The sequence below is a fragment of the Falco peregrinus genome, chromosome 10 (genome assembly GCF_023634155.1).
Source record: "Falco peregrinus isolate bFalPer1 chromosome 10, bFalPer1.pri, whole genome shotgun sequence".
In the NCBI taxonomy this organism is placed as follows: Eukaryota; Metazoa; Chordata; class Aves; order Falconiformes; family Falconidae; genus Falco; species Falco peregrinus.
This window is the reverse complement of record NC_073730.1, coordinates 5,729,606-5,752,175: the sequence shown is the minus strand read 5'-3', so window position 1 is coordinate 5,752,175 and position 22,570 is coordinate 5,729,606. Positions and strand designations below refer to the sequence as shown.

General features: G+C 43.4%; 1 protein-coding gene and 1 non-coding gene across 3 annotated transcripts in view; both read left to right on the top strand.

Annotated features, from left to right (window-relative positions):
• The window catches only part of COP1 (COP1 E3 ubiquitin ligase), a 127,711-nt gene that overhangs the window by 94,737 nt on the left and 10,404 nt on the right, over positions 1–22,570 (top strand). The window lies entirely within an intron of this gene.
• LOC114010547 (small Cajal body-specific RNA 3) lies at positions 13,418–13,562 on the top strand. The gene has a single exon (XR_003552014.1). It is a non-coding gene; the product is annotated as a small Cajal body-specific RNA 3 (non-coding RNA).

Sequence of the window (22,570 nt, the reverse complement as noted above, 5' to 3'; positions counted from 1 at the left end):
CACATTAGCAGGTTTTTGGATGTTTTAATGAAGGCACCTGCAGGTACTCGGTGTGGAGCCTTATTTCGATGTTACTGTTTCTGTATGGGCTTGGTCATTGAAATACAGCCCCCGTGTTTAGATGAGTAGATATGTAAAAGAGGCGAGCCCAGACTCAGTCACCTCAATGACTGTTCCAGTGACACCTAATTCATATACGTAGCATGTGTACTAATGCTGCAGGCAAACCTGACACAGCTTTTGTGAGAGTGGCCTTTTGGCACAGAGCTGCTCTGGAGAACAAAATGCTGCTTTTAAATTCAGAGTGCTCTTGAAAACCTTGCATTAAAAAAAAAAAAACAAACTTGAGCAAGTAACTCTCTTGTATGTACAAGGGTTTGCAGATCAGATACTTAATGGGCTTGTTGGGAGGAGGAGGAAAGGAGCTCATCCTAAATACAGTCTTCCATTTAGCTAAAGTGGAATGCTGCCTAATTGATGTCCTGAGATGTTGCATTCACAAAGATAGCGTTTCGGAAGGGTAAATTTTACCAATCTGTTTCTGTATGAAGAAACTGCCCCCACAACCATGATTCAGTTGTCACTGGCATAAATTCACTTCAGATAGATGCTTCTGAACCAAAACAAAAATAAACTCAAGTGTCTGAAACTGCACTTTGGATTTAAAGGTGAAAAGTGGGCTGTTGTAGTTTGAACAGTGGGCATGAGACTCTCATGTAGGGTCACCAACCTTCTTTTTGGCTGGGGATTTAGGAGGATTTGGTATACACAGACATGACATCTCAACGGAGAGTGGCTGTTGGATGTTGCATAGTTTGTCTTTCTGCTACATAAGAACCTGGGTGTCCAGAAATACCATTCCCTGAACTGACTTCACTGCAGTGTTTCTGTGTTGGGTTGTCCTGCCCACTGGCCTCCTGGGCAGCTTTTCTACAGGCACTTTTTTCTACTTTTTCTACAGTCTAACAGTGGTGTCTCACTCCTGCAGTTATTCCTGTTGCATCTGCACCTTATCAGTCGTCTTTTCTGATTAACGTGTTTTACTCTGATAGACCTTCTGCTTAAGCAACTGAGAAACTTTTGAGCAGTCACCAGAGGCTGTGAAGCAATCCTTCATAACAAGTTTGAAAAATACTGTGCAAAAACGTAATAGTTAAATCAGGGCCGTCAAGATTGCACCAAATAACATTCAGCCTTCACTCCATTAAGCAGCATTCAGAATCTGTTGCTATTCTGATCTTTTTTTTTTTCTATCATTCCTTTCTTTTTCCCTGGGCTTCTTCTAAATTAGCCTGTTTCTCCCATGGCAGCCACAGTACCTGGCTCTCGTTTGTAAAGAAAGCAGCAAAAAGCTGCCTGTGATCTGAGAGCCACTGGCTGAGTGTTTAGCTTCCATGTTTCACCTCTGCCTGTGGTGCATGCTGTCCTGCTTTACATACCAAGCAAGCAACCTTTCTTGCTTTTGCCAAAAGGCCTTAATGCTTTCTCATACCATATCCCCAGCCCCCCCTGAGATGAGAAGTACCTCTTCACCGATGCAGCTACACGTTTCTCTTCTTTCTTCTACCGGCACAGCGGTCCTCTCCGACCTAATTGAGACTTTGCTCATGTTCTTAGGAAATTAAATTACTGCACAGCCAAAGGTCACTTATGTCCGCAAAATCTTGCTTGAATGATGAAACTCTTCTATTCTCCATTTTGATAATGTTTCTTAAATTTGGCACAATTTTTTTTTAAAAAAAATGAGCTTCATATATACAAGCTCCCCTAAAAGCTAGCGTGTGTTTTTTTATGATGCTCGGGTGAACTAGGGAGGGCCTTTGCCTCGTAGTGCCATCAGCATCTGTGGGAATCTGGGAACCCACAGCCTATTTCTGGCTTAACTGCAGACTTAGATCCTGGGTGAGTCAGGCTGCCGTAGTTTCCTAATTAGAAGAATTACCACACCTACCTTCCACCGCTGGTGGTGATCGTGCCTGCTCTGCCTAAGGGTGCATGCATCAAAGCATCTCCAGCCTAGCAGCCCTGCAGAGCCCAGCACAGGCTGGGAAACCTGCCCCAGAGCCGCAGGCAGTGTGATGAGTAAGCTGCTGTGAGCATCCTGTTCTCCGTGCTTTGCTGCGTTGGTTCAAAGCAGTCTCCTTGTCTCTGTGCCACAGTCATTGGGCAGTAGCTTCAGTTTGCTACCTGGAGTGTGTCTCAGGGGGGACATGCAGGCATTGTGTGCCAGCCTTTCCCCAGGGCTCCCCGGCAAAGCAGACTGTCCTCTGTTTCCCTACAGTGCTGCTCTCAAGGATTGTTCTTTAATTAACCTTTCAAGATGAGATGAGTAAGTTTCAGATCTGTCAGTTATCTTGGGAAGCATGAGGACATGTACTTCTTCATGCACTTAAGTGCAAAATCTCAGATCCTAATTAAAACAACTAAAACTTTCAGATGAAATGTCATTGATTCTTTCTTAAATCTATTTTTATGTAATTCAAGTTTTTACTTCCTCCTGAGCCAAAGTCAAGCTGTGCCAGCAGCCTTTGCCAGAATCCCTTTTTCTTTTCCCTTCTGCATTGGTTTTCCTTTGCTTACAGAGATGCAGGGACCTTTTTGCTAGAGCTGTCACCTTTCCAACTGTAGAGGTCCAGCCAGCACCCTCTTTCCACCTGTGTCAAACCATAATGAGGGAGAGAAATTGTTCTCCATAAGTGCTTATTAGCATTTTGCATCAGTCTTACTCACTTTTCAACTCTTAGGTAATGTTTAGGAATAAGCACTAGCTTGTAGGCTAATAGTTTTGTTAGACTCTTCGGGGGGGCAGTTGGGGGGGAAAGGGACAAACAAAAAGCTTTCAGCAGGTACATCAGGAAGCAGACCTCTTGCTCTGCTGCTTTTGGTGCTGTGTTTTGGACAAAGGTAAATAGGCTGTTTATTTTTTTAAATAGCACTTATAGTTTGTGGGGAAAATTATTTCCCACTTCTCATTTTACTCTAAAAATTGATGAATATTTTGAAGTAGAAAAAGCATCAGGATGCCTTCAGCCTAAGTGACCTGATATATGAGTTAGAGAGAGATGCTTCTCAGAACCTTCCCTAAACCAAATCCTTTTATTTCCAATGTTATGGATTTTATAATATACCTTTGCCATCCTTTGTTCTTGGTACCTTGGCTAGATGTAGCCAGCTTGATTTGAAATGTGAATCTGGTCTTGAGATTGGGAAGTACCTTCTATTACATGGGCATGTAAGCAGACAGTGCTCTTGCATATAGGGATGCTTTTGCATATAGGGAAAGGAAATTATAGTAGTGGTAGTAGCTCACTGCAGCTAGGTGGATAGAGATGTTTTATCTGTCTTGGGAGGGTCACTCCAGTTATGTCTAGGTAGATGGATAGCAGCTGGAGGAGACTGGTTTGTGCTTTCTTTTCTTTTCCTTTATGTCCTACGTGATGTTTTCCCCTTCCCTAAAGGAGATACCTTTTGCTCAGACCTGCTTTGTCATATTGCAGAGTTCAAGATGTGCATCATACAGCTGTGTTAAGTAATTGCATCTCAGGTAGCCCTTTTCCCAGTCATGGTTAGTGTTTCTCAGAAAGAAGCTGTCAAAAGAGAAAGCAAGGTTGAACCTGCTCCCAGGACAGGAAAAAGGTATTACTACTGAACACAGAAGCAATTTGATTATGTAGATTAAGCATGGCTCAATCTATCATAATCACTGTAAAGAAGCCATTTAATTTTGTACCTGTTTGCATGAGTATTCATTACTGCCGATAAGCAGGTTAGCTGGGGAAAGATTTCTCAAGCAGAAATGTTGAGGCTTTGATACCAGTGAGGAGATGCAGATAAGAGCAGGAGAATGCCATGCAAATTAATTTAGGTAAACCTTTATGTACATATATACATATATGTATGTATTTTTAGAGGGGTAAAGAAGGCAGATCCATTGAGAACAGCACTGCAGACTTGTAACCAAGCCATCTCATTGTGGTGAGCAGGTGGGTGGTGGTACATGCTGGATGGATGCAGAGGTCTCCTGGTGCTTGGGAGGAAGGCTCTCGGAGCAATGGCATAGCAGCTCTGTGAAAGCATCTCCTCTGCCTGATCAAAGAGAGCAGAAATCCATGTACGTGTTTTCTCACCTTGTTGTTGCTTCATTTTAATTTAGGGGAGTCTAGAAACAGTCATTTAGCCACAAGTGAAAGAAGCAGGCTCTGGTACTCCAGGCTTCAGGTTGTTAGGCGTTGTCATATGATGGGAGTATCTTCATAATTAGTCTTGCATCTCTGAACTTCTCTTTGTTCATCTAAGAGGATGATGATATAGGAAATACTCCCTTCAAATAGGTTTTTGGTGCATCTCTTCAGAAAATAAGCTTTCCTTCGGTTTATTTTTCCTTTCCTCTGAACATTCAACTTTGGTAATGATGTCTGGCTTTAATTCTTTAAATAGAAACCTATAATTGTACCACAATAAGCTGGTCACTTAATAGGGCTGTAATCTTGTTCACCGATGAAAAGTAGCCATCCTTTGTTTCCCAGTAGCCTAATAAATGGTACACAATGTACACAGGAGCTAGTCAGGGACTCTTGATAATTTACAATCAGCAAATTGGCTTGCTTCGCTGGAATTAATTTAGCCGATACAAATTATTTCGGGAAGTGATTCATTGCCATTTTAAAGCACTAATTAATTTGGATGACTTATGAACATTAAAAATGAAACCTCCTTTGTCATTCCCAAATAACTAAATGCTTATTCAGTGTCATTCTTAAGCAACTTGTATTGACTGTAACTACATCTCTTGTAGCTTGAAATATGAATTCCAGTGGGATTTTTGAGGGAAAACAAGTGTAATACTTGATTTTTTTAAAAAATTTTTTTTGTGTGTGTGCTGCTTTGCTGCAATTTTCAAGTCTCAAAATTGGTGAAGATTCTGACTTCCAGCTTCAGCTCAGTGTTGTTCTATTTTTGCAGCATCCTCAACTAGTTGTTCAAGTGTTGGTTAAGATATACCTGGGTAGTAATCTAAAGCTTATGAGATAAATGCCTGCCTGGAGTGATCAGACCCAAGCTGTCCCTTACCTGCCTCTGATACCAGCTGTGGCACAGGTAGCAGCATGAGTAGCTCTAACCACAGTACTTTCGGGGAGGGCACCTGCTGTTTTCTGATTCATCCTTTCTTTCCTAGACGAGGGCTAGCCTGTACCGTTTGTGTGCAGCATCTCCCAAACTGGTATTCATACACGTTATTCTCCAGTGCAGTGTCACACTACTGCTTTATCATGGAAATACGATTGTCTTCATCTTCTTTCTCGTGATTGAAATGCACAGCAGTTTATGGGAAGCGGGGAATGATCAGCTTTTAAAAAAAGCAAGATGTGACTTTGATCAGGTTTATTCTACTGTTTTTTCTTCCCTGCCTGAAAATCTTCAAAGATTTTTCTTCCTCCTGTGGAAGCTGTCTAAGCCCTGTAGCACGTGTGCTATGAAGCTCACAGCTGTCTGTGTGATGGCTTCACACTCCTCTTGACATGCCCTCTGCTCTCTGGCCATTGGCAATGCTTTAAACAAGAAGTGTTTTCTTTGCCTTTTTTTTTTTTTTTTTACTTCGCTGCTTCACACTTTCCTTAGTAGTAAATGTATTTTATTTCTCTTTCATCCTACCTTTTTCATGTTTATTGCTCCCTTACTCAATTGAAAATCTCAAATCCTTATTAAAAATGAGTGAAACCCAGAATATCAAAAAATATATCATGCTTGATATTTTTCCCAAAAAATTTTAGTGTTACCTATGTATACCAGCACGACTATTTTATATGCTGCTTGAAAACTATTTTCATATGCAGAATAAATTTTTTACCTTGCTGAAAAAGATGTTGCAAGTTCAGTATGTATGCTCCTTTGTGCTGAACATGCTCGTGTACTTTCGTTGCCCCTATCTCTTCAAGTGCTTATTTTGGGCTCTATTTTTTCTGTGGCTAAGGAGAATTAATTAAAAATACTCAGGTGACTAACAATATTTTATTTCCCATCACAACCCTTGGAGTCCAGCCACAGAACTTGGGGGGGGGGGGGGGGGGGGGAGGGGAAAGAAGAAATAATCAGACAGTTCACGCATTATATTGAAATCTGTGTGTTGAAACTTTGTTCCATATGAAAGACCATCTTGATAATGTGATTATGCAAATGACAGGCTTTAGGAGAAAGTGTTTAATTTTGAGTCTTCTGTAGAAGAAGAATAATATTGGTAAATGTTCTTTTTTTTGTATTGCCTTCTCCCCAGTTGCAGAACACCCTCTGAGCTTCCTCCAGGTCAGGGCAGTGGAGTGTGGGCAGGGGTGAAAGGAGCTGGGTGATCCCCTGGTAACTCCGATCTCTGTCCACTGTGCTCCTCCTGTCCGGGTTGGGGAAGTGTATCGCACTGTTTATTTTGCTGTTTTGGGGCTCAAGGTGGCATGCCAGCGGGTGGCTGGTACATCAGCACCTATGTTAACTCTTCCTTTCTGAAATGCAGAGCAGCTGGCCGAGCCACCGCTGTGAACAGAGGGGATGAGTCTGTAGCTTTTGTTCAGCTCTGGAAGTTCAGGTCCCCTGTGGTACTGCAGCACTCTGATATTCTCGCTTCTATTTTAAGAATAGCTTCTTCAAGAAATATAGAGGTGGCTTAGGCTTTTCTTCTTTTTTGGTTTTAACTTTACATTTGCAAACTTGGTTTCTCTCTCCTTCTGCAAGGTGAGGCATATATCTTTCTTTTCCCCTGCATAATCACAGAAAATTGCCAAGGAGTTGATGTTTTTTTGAAGTGAAGGCAGATCAAAGTCTCACATGTTTCTTGAATGAAGACAGCATTTACTCTTTCAGACTTTTACAGCTGATGTTTGCCTGCTGATGAGTCTCTCCTAATGCCAAGGCAAGTAGACAGCATGCTGTAGATAAGGAGGACTTCAGACCTATTAGAGTCATCTCTTTCCTAGAGCGAGTCAATGACACAGTAGTCGACATAACTCTGAGTGCTGTTGACATTGCAGTTCCAGTAGGTGATCCCAATGGTGCAGCTGTAGAGATAATGGATTGCAGTTCATTGCTGGTGGAAGCAGAGGTCCAAGCAGGCTCTTGTTGTTTCCTAGGCTTTAAAAAATAAGAGCATCCCAATGCAATCACAAATTGTATCGCAGTGATACACACTGTGAACTGGGGATGCAAAGAAGTCTCTCTGTGGCTGTCATTAAACTTCTAGGTGGATGTTTCTCTCCTGTTGGGACTCTGCTGCTTTAGTAACCATAAATTCTTTATTCAAGTATGGGTTTCATAACAGATGAACCCTAGTCAGGATTTCACCTGGAACCTGGACTTCATTCCTGACTCTGTCCCCAACTCCCTGCTGAACCATAATGTTACAAGGTACAGGCTGAAGTGCAGCAGTATGTGTCATGTGGCCCTTTGGGTAAACTATGTCCCAAACAGTACAACCTAATAGAAAATTAATTGTACTAGGGTGATACTCACAGTTACCCTTATGCTATGTATTGAAGTGGAGAGAGAAAAAGAGCAGATTTGTATTTAGAGAGCATTTGCTTTTAGAATTAAATAGTCGAACAACTCTTTTCCCTTCTCACCCAACCTCTGCAGTGTTGTTGTTGGGCCCCTTGGTCTGAACTCTGATACAGAAACCTGCTGGGTTCTAGAGACACAGATTACTTTATTGGGCTGTTGTACAGTTTAGGGGTTGGTTGGGGTTTTTTTAGATGGTGCTTGGAAGCCTACTTCATGTGAGTTGTAAGCTCTTATCTTTCCATGCTTGTTCTTAGTGTTGTGCCTCACCAGCATTTCCCCCTTTATTGCCCTGGGAATTGGGGGCGGCAGGCGTGATCTTTCTCTTCCCTGACAACTTTTAGCCTTTGGGCAGGAAGGCTAATCCCTAGTATTTTCGGGGGGGATTATTATGTATAGTGTAGTGTCCTGGAGCAGAGCCCTGTGAAACCAGTAATGCATTGTAGGATCCAGGCAAGTTTTGTGGGTACTGAGCCAACATCTATTGCCTGATCTCAAGTTCCAACTAAAGCTGGTCTCCTCTGAGTCAGAGCATCTCCTGTGCGAGCAGCCTTTGCTTTACTTTTCCACTGCTAGGTTCATGCTGGCTTTTGGGTTTTTAAGTGCCATCTGTCTGCTCAAGTCCCTGGTTGGCACGAAGTGCCAGTGAGATGAGGTCTGAACGCTCATAGCTAACCTCAGTGAGTCGGGCAGTATTCAGTGTTTTGTCAAGCAGATGAAGGGGGTCGTTTCAGGTAGAAGCTGCAGGGATAAAGCTGCGTTTCTCAACACTTACTGCTGAAGGAGGACTCTGGTTTCAGACCAGCAAGAGCTAAGTGAGAGAGAGTAAGGTAGGTTTTGAAAAGCCATTGGCATTGGGCTAACCACTGCCTTTGAAGTCTGCTTCAGTGCAGCAGCAGAATTCCCACGTCAAGGGTGTTTGAAACCCTTGCTGCTGGTGGTCTGCTGTCACTGCTGTTTGAAGGTGGGTTTATAACCTCATTCCCTCTAACAAGTGGCACTGCCTCAGTTACAGTCAAAGCAACCTCACAATTTTGTCTTTTTTTCTCTTTCTCCGTATTCTTCAGCGTATCTATTGATGGCAAGGCCTGCCAGGCCACCACCATTCAGTAGTCACAGCTCATGAGCTGCATCAACCTTTTGCTCTAAGGCTCCTAATTAAGCAATTTTAATGGCAGGATTTAATGTTTTACAGAGTCTAAATGAAGTGGAAAAATATGAACTGGGTTGGCTTTTTTTCCAGCACAAGATTTTGATCAGATAATTTAACCTCTGGGTGAAATGGAAGTAGAAGCATTTATGCACAGGTGGTTTTCTCTGCAAAAACATTACTTTATGTAGGTCTCTGCATTAATATTGTTACTGCTTGGCTTTGGGCAACTGCTCTGAAGTTTTTCATATGTTTCCTGCCCTTCTGTTATCAGTAACAAAATCCCAGAGCATTTTGAAACCCAGTAACTTGTGACCAGCTTAATGCCAGTTATGTTGCAAGCTAGTAAAGCAAGAATTAAGGCTTTTATGATACTCTTTGTAAAAACAACTGCTCAGACTGGTTTTCCAACAGCAACACAGATTTGTATCTTTTAACCTATTTAAATAAGACTTAGTTTCCTTTTTGTGGTGTCCTGATCTATTTCTAGCTAATGATGGATGAGCTAGCTATGTGCACAGAGTGAAAATAGTCACTCCTTAGAAAGCAATCTCGTGTCTGAATTGAAACTACCTGGATATGTAATTAGGATATGTAATTATTTTATATAGAATACACAGAAATTATAATAATCACTCTTTCTGAAGAAAGAGAAAGCCAGTATGGCAGGAAAGTTATGTTTAGTGATTTAATGAGTACCTTTTAGACAGAAATGATACTGTTAAATTTGGGGTTGTGCGGCTGAAAAGAGTTGCATTCGCTCTTGCACAAAGTGTTTTGAATTCTGCGAGGGAAGCGCTGTTCCAAACAGTTACATCTTTTATATGTTATTGTTATATCATAATCACTTCTGAAGCTCTTATCTAGTTGCTAAAGCTGGAGAGAAGTGAGCTGTTTGCAGTACAAGATTTTCTGGTTTTACTTCAGTATGTCTGAAGTGAATATTAAGTTAAGCAAAGAGGTATAGCTGGGGCAGCCTGGGGAGCTGGTAGATGAGACAGTGCATTGTTTCCCGTTTATAATAATGAGAGATACTAGAGGGAAGATAAGCAATATTACATATACTGGGAAGAAAGATTGGTTCAGATCTATTAAATAATAAAAAAAAAAGTTCATTTTGCCTGTAATCTGCAGATAGCACATAAATTAACTGCAGCAGAAGCTGCTTCTCTCCCCGCTACCTGCGCTGGCAGAAGCTCAGCATCACTAGCCAAGTCTCCAAATGTAAATCAGGCATACATGATTTTTTTTTTTTCTTCCAAGGAAGACCTTCTACAAAGCAGACTGCTCTGTCCAGGTTTCTTCCAACCAACAAGTAATAGCAAGCCAGTCTAGGCTGGGGAGTATGTGCTTGCAGGATGTCTTGACTTGTTTAGAGTGAAATATCCTTGATTAAAATAGGAGGTTAATAGTGCTTCTCTATGTGCCTTGCTTCACAACTGGCATATTAGCTCTAGCATTTGAAAAGATAAATTTGGGCCAGCAGGAGTAAGAAAAGAGAGAGAGGGAGGGGAAAAGAGCTGGCAGTAAAATAGAAATGTCTTTGTTTAGTACAAAGATTCATCTCACTGTCAGCTTTCTGTTTTTGTTAGGTTCACACTTGGCTTGACAATGCGAAAGAAGAAATTTAAATGGTTAGGAAATGCATGAAAATCCAGAGTAAAACAGGAGTTAGCAGCTTGTGAAACTTTTATTCTAGTATTACAGCAGGCAGCAGCCTGCACTGGGAACTTGGGTGGGTTTTTGTTTCAAAACTTAAGAATATATATTTACCTTGCCAAAAGTAAGTAAAGATCTACACTGAAAAATCACTTTGCTGATGCTCATATGTTTGTATAAGAAAAATACCACTTCAGAGATTTCTTTTGAGTAAATGTTTGGCTAGATGTATGGTTACAGGGTGAAGGGGTGCAGTTTGGCTACGGCTTTCCTGTTGTATCCTTGAATGCAAAATCAAACCTTGTCCACGTCTCTTGGCCACCCTCTGCAGTGATCCCTTTTCTTCCCATCATAAGGTTCTTTGGTTTTTTTGGTTTTGTGTTTTTTTGTGGGTTTTTTTTCCTCCAAGAGCAGAGCTGTCTGAGTGCAGAAGCAGGGACAAGAACAGTCTCCTCGTAAGCCCACCACAATCACTCAGTCTTTGGGTTATGCTATTCATTGTAATCCTGGGAATTACCCATTCTAGAGTGGGGAGAGAAGCTATGAAAACTCATTTTTGTACAGATTTTTGAAGCTTCCATTGTTTCCCTTTGCGAGCAATGTTGAGGTTTATGATGTAGACACAAGTGTATTCTTGGCCTGGTTGGGACTTCTGTGTTAATTTCAGGTAAAATATGAATATGGAATTTGAGCCTAGCTCACTACAAATCAAAGTTGAAGTAATGGATGTGATGCATACCAAGCCCCATCATCTCAGTCTATCCTTATTCAGAGAAATGCATACTGTCTATGTGCCATGTGCGGCTTTTTTTTTTTTAGAGGCCATTTTTTATACTATCACTTATTTCTTCCTTGAAAGCTATAGCTAGGGCAGTAGATGATCATGAACTCTTCACAGGAGCTGTTCTGTTCATGATTGTAGCAGTACACATGGGTTTGTGACAAGAAATGTCATGTGTGGTCCTTACAGAGAACAGTTGGTTTTATTTTCTTGTATTCCACTGTATTTTTGTCTTGTATTTCTCACTATCTCTGCTCTGAAATGTTTGAGGCATCATCAGGCTGAGAGAAAAGCAGGGGGTACCTGCTGCACACTCCAGCTTCAGCTTTGTGGCATCTGAGGAGTAAGTCAAAAGCAGCATCTCTTCAGAAGGAGTATCTAAGATCGAGGGAGAATGAAGCAGGTTAGCTTAAAAAAAAAAAAAAAAATTTAAAAAAATCAAATGTCTGTCTGTCTCTCCTCACCCTTTGTCAGCAGAGCACAGGTTTGTATTCCAGTATTTATGTAGCTGAAGGATATTATAAAATCAGAAGTACTGTGTTGCAATACAGGGGGTTTTGTTCACTCCTATAATCCCAGTAGGAAAATGACATGGTTTTCTTTCTTTATATACTTGAGTCTTTTTAAACTTCCTTTCTTGCTATTAGTGCCGTTGGTAGCTTAATGGATTTCTTGATTGTTGAGCTCTTCTTTTTGATACAGTATTGTTAGTCTTTGCATGCGTTCAAAATGACAGGGAGTGTTAAAAACACTCATTTCAATTTGAGGTATCTAGAGATAATTTTTTTTATACCCACTGTGTGAAAATAACTTGAACAGTAGCAGAATTATCCATTGTAAGAGAGATGATTTTGCTTGTGAATTGGGTTTAAAGATAAAATCTGCCTGCTTCCTGAGTTGTGGATTTCCTATTCATTGCTCTGTTAAGATTAATCGGGAGCAAGACTTAATCCAGAACAAAGATGATTGAATTGTCCTTAAACAGCGATGTAGAACATTACCCAGATCTCACTTTATTGAAAGCCTTTTTCGGTCTTGCAGTGCTGACAGATCACAAGTGTATGAGAGCTGCTTGTGAGTACGTCACATGAAGAAGGATGCTTTTTCCTCATTTGCTGGCTCATTAAAAAGTACAATGCTTTCTGTTTTTTGAGAATTAAGTTCTTAGGAGGTGTTGTATGGAATGGGTCAAATCTGTGTAGTATATTAACTAGAAATGATTTTGGCGTGCGGTAAGAAGGGTTCACTCTACCTGCAAAAGCCTCTGGTGGCTTGAAGGTCTGCCGTTAAATGAGCTGCTGCTGGGTTTGTGGAGTGGCCAGGATGGAAAATTAAGTACCATGACACAGCTTTGTTTCTTCTTTCGGAACCCAGAGAAGGACTAGCTCAGGCTTCAGCAACCCAAGCCCATCGGGCAGCATATTCAATCCACCACTCCCGTTTGCTGCCACCAGCCCCAAATGTTCGCTGCCAGTGATGCTAACAACAAAACCATGGTTTTAAGAATTAAAGTTGGGGCTTTTTTTAATCTGTTTTCCAGCAGGAAGCATGTAGAGCCATCAGGTTGTCCTAAATCCCCCATTACAGCATAGAAAGGAGTATGGGTGTCATCTGGTTCTTGCCTTTTTGGAGGGCCAAGGAGAGAGCATGGGGGGAAGCATCTAATTCAAGGATTTCCAGGCTGTGACCTGTGACGTGTGAGCTTGACAGCCCTTCAGTTAATTTCAGGACTACTGATCACAGCCTGCTCTCAGGTAGCAATGTTTGGGAGCTGGCAATACTTCAGATGGCAATACTTATTTCAGATGGCAATACTTATTTAGAATTATAAGGAAAAAAAAAAAAGATGGGGGGGAGCAGCTTGCTGTGTAATGGCCTTGCTGTAAGGACACTGGCAGGCAGCACACCGTTGGCAAGCTGTTCCCTGGAGTTTAGGAGCATATTCAAGGCCAGGAGATTTAGGGACTTATTAATGGCACTGCAGCTTCAGGCCCTGCTGTTAGCTGGCAGTCACGGAGCAAGTAAGAAGGGAGCCGGCAGTGCCACGTTTAAAGCTGTTGGGCATGCATATGTGCCCTGTGCAGCATCTCTTGCAGCATCTTTCTTCTGTCTTTGACCTTCTGAGTTAAACTTTCCCAGTTAATGGTATTTTACTATTATTTGAATCCTCTTTTCTTCAGCTTATTTGCATGCGTTACATCATGTTTCATTTAGGATTTGATACAGTGAGAAGCCCGGGAGAAAAGACAGTGTTAGAAAAGGCTGTTTTAATCATGAAATTTTGTAGGACTGGAAGCTGCTGGGACCATTTGGGACCAGACGTGGGCAAAAGAAATATGTTTTGTCCACCGTTGCAGTCTTCCCAGAGCAAAGTGGAGGTCTCTGTCTGCTTTAGGTGAGCCAACTAAACCGGATCGTTCCCCTCCATACATGTGCATGATCCCGTAATGTGCTGAGACAGCTGCCCAGCTGCAGTGGCCCACCGCGTGGGGACAGCCCTTGGACAGGGTTTTGTCTGCAGCATCCAGAGCTAAGTATAATTGCCAAGAGTTAATCCAGCTCAGTAGTTTAAAGCAAGACTGTAATCATAGTTTATTGGTTTTGTATTAAAATGTTGGGGTTTTTTTAAGTTCTCATTAGGTTTAGCAAGCTGGCTGTGGAGGTGATTACATTCTGGTTGGAGAGATGTGCATGGGTGGAGCAGGGCTGCATGTCCTGAGGTTCCCCTGCCCTCTCAATTCTTCTTGCTGCTTCAAGGAAGAGTCATTTGCCGTAAAGCCAGGTTTGCAGCTTTGATTGAAAATGACTGTGCAAAACCCCATCAAAGCCATGCATGCCCCAGAGTAATTTAAAAAAATAATAAATCTAAAAGGCACCTTGAAGTGTGTGAGCTCCCTGGATGCCAGGGGCCATTGCCTGTAGTTTGCTGGTGTCCCCAAGCAGGACCTAGTAAATCTTTGGCTGCACGAAGAGCCCAGGGAAAAAGAAGGGAAGAAAGGGAAAAAGGATGAAATTATTCTCTGTGGTTTGGGACGATTATTAAGTGCTGGCCCGGTGCCTGATGACTGTCACTGGCTTGCAGAAGTGAGAGAGAGCTCGGAGAGGTGGCTGCAACTGTACAGCTGAGAAGTTGTGCTTTTAATTGCTAATTAGAGTTACCATTCGCATTTGGGGTTTTCCTTTTTAAAGAATTACATTATATTACACAAGAAACTGCTAGTATTATTTATTTATAGCATGACCAAACAGGCAACTTGCTCTTGCTGCTTTGCTGGTATATCTGTATTTCACCTATTGCCTACTTTTGCTTTCCCATCTGGTTTTTTTATGACTTCTGTCATGACAGCCCTTGTTCTTCTAGTCCTTGACTCCCCTCCCATGCAGACATACAATCTTGTAACGTTTTTCCTTTTTGTCTTCATAAACAATAGGCAGGCAGTCTAATAGTGCAAGCCCAAAGTCAAGGGAGCTTTGCAGATTCAGCTTGACAGCTCCTCTCTCTGAATTATTTAAAGGCCATAAACAAAAGAAAGCCCATCTAGAGCTTCAGGTGACTTCTCATCCAGTATTGCAGAGAATGCCTGATAGGCGAGTCCCACTAATTTTGCCCATTTTAATCTATGTGATTTAGTAGAATAGCGAATGCAATTAGAATTCAGGGGCTACCTCCTGGTATTCCTTAGGGGAGGTAAGGTGAAGGAGAGAGGTGAGTGAGCGAGTTTGGGGAGTGGGGAAAGTGGAAGGTGAATGAAAGAATAGGGAGTTTCTCTCTAGTAAAAATTATATGTAGAGCTCAGATATTTTTTTCCCCTCTCACAATCAATGAACTTGTCTAAAGACATCCTTCATTTTTCTTCTGACTTTAATCTTAGTCCTTGGTGGGGTTTTTAGTTGTTTTTCTTTTCTACATCCTTTGTTTTTAAATGTAAAATGCTTTTCGACAGCTGAATGACCCAGTGATTTCTGATTTCTCAGGTGCATTTTTGTTGCTGGTTTCACTCATCCTTCTGGATTCGAGGGTGTTTTAGATGGATGGGATTAGGGAAGCAGGCAGCAGAGCACAATTGAGTCTTCTAGATGATGCAAAGTTCATTATTATCTTTTGAATAGTTCATTCTGCAGAACGAAGTAGGGAAGATGTCATGCTTTGCATTTATTGTACTAAAGCTATAAAGCTGTACTCTCATCATTCTTAATACCAAAGGCATAGCTGTCTTCTCTTCCCACTCCCTTCTCCCCCGAGATAAATGCAATGGGGAAAGCATCAGTAGTAGGATATTAGAGAAGCAACCTCATACATGTCACCTGCACTCTGTATGTTTTTTTTAATGAAGTTCTTCACCTTTTATGTACAGTCAGACCTTATTAAAATTCAATTTACTGTACTGTCTTTTTCAATACCAGCTATAAAATTTGGTAATCAAAGCTGATATTTTGCAGTGTGGCCTTACTTTGAAAACTGACCTGCAGAAATGGCTTGTGGGCTTCAGTGTATCTGCTTTCAGAGATTCCATCATCTTCCAGTTTACAAGTGAAAGATTACTCTCTTCCAAACAGCCTTGCAGACCTGCCCCAGCTCAAAGTCCAGTTCAGCTCCCTTTTGCATATGGTCATAACAAATTTACAAAGACTATGCTAACTGCAAGCCAGGCCAGCTTTAGAGCTGTTCTTGGCTGTAGATGAAGAGGAGATTGTTCTGCTGGCTGGAGGAGGATGCTCTGCTCTGCTGCCCCATCCTTACCTGTGCTACCCTGTACCACAGGAACAGAAGACAGGAAACAGTTAACACAACCCTATGACTTTATGCAGGGAGAAGATTTAAATATAGCTGGGGTTTTGTGTAGTTACTGCTCAAGAGTAAACTTCTGTTTGTGACTTTAAACACAGTTTTGGGTATCCTCAGAACCTGCTGCTTGCAGGTATAGGCTCTTGCTATATTTCATTGCCAATCTCAAGTTTATCAACATCTCTTCTTCTTCATAATTTTCCTGCATGCCTGGCTAGTGAAAATATTTGCCCACTGCACTTGGGGCAGTTTTGAAACAATAATTTGAGGAGATGGCTCTTCTTATTTCTCAGGACTAGAGAAGGCAGTGTGGTTTGGTACAGCTTGCCTAGCCTTGTCTGCCTTGTGGGAGGATTCAGGTGTGTAATGCTGTGCTTGATCCTGTTACAGCATTAGCTGAATTGAATGCTGAAGGAGAGGCAGCAGGTTATGATCCTTTCAAGATTAATGGAAACTTTAGTTTTACCTTAATTAAACTTCCATTCCTTATATCGAAGTCCTCTTTCCCAAATCGGTGTATGTTATAAATAGCATTAGTATAGGTATGAAGCTTATATGCATGCTAATGTTTGTGCCCTGATTTTTCTCTGCAAGAAACAGTTTGTCTCTTCTGTTATCTCATGGGGTCCTGGTGATTTCACTTCTGTGGCACATGTCACATAGAAAATACAAGAACTATGTTTCCTGTAGTAGCTTATGCAGCTACGAGCTGGGCCACCTTGCAGGCAGGTACCCTTCCCTCTTCTGTTCTTACCACTGAGCAGCTTGCAGCCCTTTGGGTGGAAGTAGCCTCTAGGGGATGAGATATTTTTGCTCTCCTGCTGTGCTTCCCTTCCCCTTCCTGTAGCTCTGCTCACCCTGCAGATGTGTAATCCCCCACCCTCCCTGCCTGCAGCCTCGGCTGGAGATGCAGCATCCTTACATGCTGTCATTTCCCCCCCTCCCCCAGACAGCATCCTCAGCGCTGACACTTAGACCCGTGACTCTGTTCTTGTTGCTATTAAATACACTATTCCTGGCTTAAAGGGAAACAAAAGCTTTGATTTCCGTGGGTGCCGGGCTTTTGGCCCATCCAGTAACACAGTTCGAAGGCTTGCATTGTGTCAGGCCAGTCTTAAAGGTGGAAATTATTTTTGTTAGGACGATGCAAAGAAGTTACAATTGGCAGGAGATGCAATGGATGAGGTGTATTGGGTTTGTGCGGCTAGGGTTTGGTAGAGGGGGCTGTAGAGGTGGCTTCTGTGAGCAGATAGCAGAGGCTTCCATGCCCAGTGGGGCTAACACCAGCTGGCTTCAAGGCAGGCCAGCCGCTGGCCAAGGCTGAGCCCATCGGCGGTGGCAGCACCTCTGGGACAGCACAGTTAAGAAATGGAGAAAGAAAACTGCATGTTCAACAGGAATGAGAATGTGAGAGCAGCAGCGCTGCAGGCACCCAGGTCAGGGCAGGAGGAGGCCGGGGGGGCTCCAGGCACTGGAGCAGAGATTCCTGGGCAGCCTGTGGTGAAGCCCCCAGCCCATGGGGGGGCAGATCCCCCCCTCCCCCGGAGCAGCGGGTGCCCGAAGGAGCCCTGATCCGTGGGCAGCTATGCTGGCACAGCTCCTGGCCGGGCCCATCGGGAAAGAAGCCCGTGCTGGGGGCAGTTCTGACCCCACGGGGGCCCAGGCTGGAGCCGGCTGTGCCCAGGGGGCTGCACCCCGCGGGGGGGACCCAGGCTGGGGCAGTATGAAAGAGCTGCTGCCCCTGGGAAGGGCCTGCATTGGAGGGGTTTGTGGAGTCTGGGGTCCTGTGGGAGGGACCACCTGCTGGGGAGGAGGGGGAGGAGGCAGGCAGTGTGTGGTGTACTGACCCCAGCCCCCATTCCCTGTCCCCCTGCACCCCTGTGGGGGAGCAGATAGAGAATTTGTGAGTAAAGTGGAGCACAGGAAGAAGGGAGGAGCAAGGAGATGGTGTTTGAATATTTGGGGATTATTTCTCGTTACTGTAGTCTGACTTCTCAGAGGCAATACGTTAAATTTTGTAGCATGTTTTGCCCGTGATGGTAATTGGTGAGTGGTCTCTCTCTGCCCTTACCTTGATCCATGAGCCTTCAGTTACATTTTCTCTCCCCTGTCCGGCTGACGGGGGTGACAGACCAGCTTCGGTGGGCACCTGGCATCCAGCCAGGACCAACCCACCACACTAGATGTTGTCCAGACAGCAGGTGACAGCTCCCTGCCCCAAACCGTTGACAGCCAAACAGTATAAAATGAACAATAGCAGAGTATGAATGCATTATCAGTTTTAAATAAATTGATTTCCTCGGTCCATCAGACATTTCATGAGTTCCTGCCAAAGTGTTCCCCTCTTGCTGACCCAGCCAGCCTGACTCGGCTTGGCTCCCTTCATCATTCCTGACATCTCCTATGATTAACCTGTTCTCCTGTATTGATTGCCACCATCTGTGGTTGTAATGGATTAATTGTTCTTCCACTTTTGCTTTGAGGGGATGGTTTCATGTGAAGGGTTTAGTAAGGCTTTTCTTCCCACCCTGTCCCACTAGCACTGGCCAGGAGGTGTTCCCACCAGTTACACAGTTGCAAGACCTCTTTCTCTAGAGGTTAGTTCAGGGTTTTATCTGCCCTGTCTTAAGCCTATGGTAGCTTCAATACCTTAATAATAGCCAAGCCTTTTTCTTTCTTGCTTTAATTAGGTGAATTCCGTGTTATTTAATCTTCTGCGTGCCCTGTCTCAGACTGGGAGCCATGCAGGAGCCGTCGACTTTGTGATTATTGTCTTATAAGCAACTCTGTGCATCCTTCTGCTTGGAGAAGGAAGGCTTTGCATCCTACCGTCATGAGACAGACTTTGTGTCTATACTCGGGTCCCTTAATCATAGAGATCCAGTTGCCAAAGATGTTGAAGAGATGAGCTCTCTGGGTTTCAGTGAGAACTTGCGAAAATCCATCCAGCTTTGCCGAGAGGTGTGCACTTAGGTTAAAGGGACTGGCAGCGGGCATCATCATCAGGGTCTGAAACGTTTCATCACATGGTAATTGGGAAACATAAAGTGTTTCCACAGCATGTAATTTGCATACAGAGCAGAACTCATGATTTTTGGAAAAATTGAGGCTGAACTTGTTCCAGTATGAGCTGTTGGACCGAATTCTAGATGGCTGCCAGGCACTATCAAAAGAGCCATCCCTGATGCTTTGGGCAAACAAATTTGGCTGTCAGCTGTACCCTTAGTCCCAAAACCAGTGTTTTTCTGTACCAAATGGGGAAAGCAAACAAAACTGCTGGATCTAGAACTCCCCTAAGTTGAGGGCACAAGGGAGCATGTCCTCAAACAGAGCTGCTGCAATAGTGTGGGTGCCACCATTGTCTGGGGCCACTGTGGGGGTTGTCACCTGGGTGTGGGAAGGAAAGAGGAGATGGCAAGATGGGCTCTGTGTGGCCTGAAGACTGGTTAAACTATGGGTTTGTAGAAAAGTGAGGATACTGGGACACCTGATATTTTCCAAGATTCATGACTGTTCAGCATGTTGTGAGCATACTCGGCGTCAGTCGGGAATTTCTTGCTCTTCTCCCATGCTCCTGGCATGGGAACCTGGTGTGAAACTCGCCAAGGATTGGATGAGTTGTTGGAGCCCTTGAGGAGACACTCAGTGTAGATCTAGGACCTATGACTGCTGGGCAAGTGTCCAGCATCCCATGAGCTTACATGTGTGCATAGTGTGAACTGTGGGGTGGAAAAGGGTCATTAAGTGTTCATCAAAACCTTGGGGTTTAGCTGGGTATCGAGTTGGACCCAGCGCATTCAGCTTCACCTGGCAGGCTGCTGCAGTTTAGGGTTGATTTTTAGCATACTTGACAGCAGTGGTTTGTGCCCCTAGTCTGTTTGGGAGAGGATCACAGCTGGAACAGATTTCTCATCAGCAAATAAGTAAATAGTGCAGTTCAGAAAAGGAACGTTTATTAGGAGAGTTAAATCTCAGTGGTATTTCTCCTTGCTTTCTCTCTTCAGCACCTCATTGTGAACATCTGGATTAACCTTGGGCAAATCCACTGAGTGTGTTGCCTCGGTTTCCCCACATGTCAAAGCAGGATAATACTCAGCTACCTTACCAGAGCATTTGTTACACTTAATTAATGTTGTAATGTGTCTTTGGTTCCTCTGATAAAATGTGCTGGGCGAATGCTAAGTTGTTTTTACTGATTGGATTGTTAATTAAATGTGCACATATAAATGATTTATTGGCATTAGAGAGCTAAGACTTAATAATTTAAAATATTAATGCCAAGGTGGTTGGGTCAGTTTTAAGCCTGTATCATTCTGCTATTTAGAGACTGAAAGTAATGGCACTGGGAGAGGAAGGGAAGCAGGAGCTGGCCCAGCTAACAGCTTATTTTGTGATATTTCTGTTTGGGGACTGGTTTGATAACAGGATCCAGATTCCAGTGCCTGGCCCAGGGAAACCACTGGCAGCATCAACAGCACGCCGAGAGCTTCGTAGAGCACAGGAGATGCATCACCTAGCAGTGATCCCTCTTGGCCCAACTTAGAAACAGTTTGTCGGCCTTCGGAGGAGCGTGCATCAGTTCAGCACAGCAGCTGATGTGTGGTATTCACTCTTGTGTATCAGGAAAAAGCATGAAAGAAAGGTTATCCGGGGCATGTGTGCGCCTGCAAGGCTGCTGACTTGGATCACCTTCTCCTGTTCAAAGCTCCTGACCCAGCAGTGGATTTTTCCCACAAAATAACATGGTGTTTCAGTGTCTAACCTTAAGACTTCTACCTCCTTATATTCATCTATCCTCTGTTCTTTATCTAGGCCGATGTTTCTGAGGTGGATGTGGGAATGAGCTGCAGCTGACAGCCAGGCAGGGACCAGAGGAACAGATATGTCATCCTAGTGCAGTAATGAGTTTGAGGACCTAGAAGAACAGAGCTAAAAAGGGAAGGCAGCCTGTGGGAGCAGATATGGTTGGTTGCCTACTGGGACCAGAGAGGAAGGTTAACTGTTCTGAACCCAAGGAAGTTGTGCACATTGGTGTGGGTGCTAGTATGTTGGAGGCAAAGGCGTTGCAAAGAAATGAAAATTGTTCTGTAAGTAGGATTTTCAAAGGTGGATTCACAAGGGGAGGGAAGGGAAGGTGGGAAGATGTACATGGTGCTGTGGAAGAGGCAGTTGAAATTCAAGAACAGAGTGCTGGAAGCAGGGTTTGATGAGAGATACCATGCAAGGGACAATGATCTCACAGATACAAAAGCCCTAAAGGGTATATGGGACAGATGGTCTGGGAAAGATGAAAAGCGTTCTTGCACAAACTAGGGAATTGCTGATTTAAGTGTGAAGAAGATTTGAAAGAGGGAACTGAGCAACTGAGGAGTGTTGGATACAGTTGAGCTGGAAGAGAAAGCACTGACCTGGCAAAAAGGAGAAGGAAGAAGAGAGAGGGTAAGAGGGATGGGAGAAACACATTGAAAGTGAAAGGAAGAGACATAAGACAAGCAGCTAAACATGAAGCAGGGCTTAAACTGGAGTAGGGCCCTTCACAGTAGGGCAAGGAATATGTTGTAAATTAGAGGACTGAGGAGGTGTGGGAAAGGATGGTTTTTAGCTTCTCAGGAGTTTCCCAGCTGCATCTGTTCCTTCCCAGTGCAACATCAGGGAGTGGTGGTCCTTGCTGTGCTTCAGGACTGGGCTGTGTGGCACTCATGGTAGGCTGTGCTTGTAGGGTGGACTGTTTGTCTATTCTGGGGTAGTTTTGACTGAAGAGGCTTTTCATGTTCTGCTGATTTCTGTTTATGGCTCCAGTCCCCGATGGTTTGCCATTGGTCTGCACAAAATCACTACCTAAAACTACCAGCTTTAGGTCACATTTCTGAATACTGTCATGCAGATTGGTGGCCGTTACTTCAGATGGCTCGTTCTGGTTTTGAGGCCGGTTCGGAAGAGAAGCATAAGTGATAGCAATAGTAATGATACAACCCCAGGGCTTGGTTTTGCCACGTACAGCACTGATGGGCAGGGCAACATGACCTTGGCTAGGGAGAGATTAAATTCATCACCTCCAGCATGATGTAATGACTGACTGCAAGAAAAAGTAGAAAAGAAAGGAGGAAAATGTATCAGCGGTAGAAATGCAGGTCTCTGACTGTGCAGTTGTCAAGGGACATACAGCACTGCATTATGTAAAATTGCCAAACGAATATTTGGGGAGCGTTAAGTATTAAGAGAATAGATGTTAAAAGCTGTTTTCACTAAACTAATGCCTAGCCATTTCCTGTGGTTTTGCAATATTGATGCTAATGTGTTGCATGTTTATGTATACGTTTTTTGTAGGCTTATTGCAAACTATATTTATATACTGCTGCTGCTTTGTTCAAGGCCTGGAGCATATTGTTTATGGGGAGCGTCTGAAATCCCAGGATATACGACCACAGGAACAAGTAGCTTTAGAGACCTTGTCACAGATAGATGGGCAGTGGAGCTCAATATTCCTACATATAAAGGAGGAGAAGACTTGCCCTTTGGGGGAGGGGGGTTAATGCCACCATAATTTGGTTTTAGCATATGTCTCCCTACCTTGCCTGATCGGGAGTGTGCAACAGCTGTTAGAGCTGTGTACTTCACTTGGCAGTAGATGCAGAATAATAAGTGTCTGATGAGT